At 40.6% G+C, this 1,029-nt stretch overlaps 1 non-coding gene across 1 annotated transcript; it reads right to left on the bottom strand.

Annotated features, from left to right (window-relative positions):
* Positions 1-602: 602 nt before the first annotated feature.
* Positions 603-710, bottom strand: LOC148555500 (small nucleolar RNA R71). Its single transcript, XR_015887034.1, has one exon. It is a non-coding gene; the product is annotated as a small nucleolar RNA R71 (small nucleolar RNA).
* Positions 711-1,029: the final 319 nt, after the last annotated feature.

The raw sequence follows: 1,029 nt of genomic DNA, 5'->3' as shown, positions 1-1,029 counted from the left end.
CACAAAGGAATCTCTATACTGTGACATAGAGGATTCCATATTTTCTTTGTTATTCTCTTCTTTGTCATATGAGTAGGAGCAAGGACAAGAACATTCTTGTTGAAGCAGATCCTGAACCTGAAAGGACTCTGAAAAGGAAACTAAGAGAAGTTAAAATACAACAATCCAGAGACAACCTTACAGGAATTTTTAAACAGGAAGAGGAGATGGCAGCCGAAAATAATAATAATGCAAGGAGGATGCTTGGTGACTTCACTGCACCTAATTCCAATTTACATGGAAGAAGCATCTCCATCCCTGCCATTGGAGCAAACAACTTTGAGCTGAAACCTCAATTAGTTTCTCTGATGCAGCAGAACTACAAGTTTCATGGACTTCCATCTGAAGATCCTTTTCAGTTCTTAACTGAATTTTTGCAGATCTGTGATACTGTTAAGACTAATGGAGTAGATCCCGAGGTCTACAGGCTTATGCTTTTCCCATTTGCTGTAAGAGACAGAGCTAGAGTGTGGTTGGACTCTCAACCCAAAGATAGCTTGAACTCCTGGGATAAGCTGGTCATGGCTTTCTTAGCCAAGTTCTTTCCTCCTCAAAAGCTGAGTAAGCTTAGAGTGGATGTTCAAACCTTCAGACAGAAGGAAGGTGAATCCCTCTATGAAGCTTGGGAGAGATACAAGCAACTGACCAAAAAGTGTCCTTCTAACATGCTTTCAGAATGGACCATCCTGGATATATTCTATGATGGTCTGTCTGAATTAGCTAAGATGTCATTGGATACTTCTGCAGGTGGATCCATTGACCTAAAGAAAATGCCTGCAGAAGCTCAAGAACTCATTGACATGGTTGCTAATAACCAGTTTATGTACACTTCTGAGAGGAATCCTGTGAGTAATGGGACGCCTCAGAAGAAGGGAGTTCTTGAAATTGATACTCTGAATGCCATATTGGCTCAGAATAAAATATTGACTCAGCAAGTCAATATGATTTCTCAGAGTCTGAATGGAATGCAAGCTGCATCCAACAGTACTC

Source organism: Arachis ipaensis, chromosome B6 (genome assembly GCF_059453495.1).
Source record: "Arachis ipaensis isolate K30076 ecotype BB chromosome B6, ASM5945349v1, whole genome shotgun sequence".
NCBI lineage: Eukaryota > Viridiplantae > Streptophyta > Magnoliopsida > Fabales > Fabaceae > Arachis > Arachis ipaensis.
This window is presented reverse-complemented; position numbering and strand designations above follow the sequence as displayed.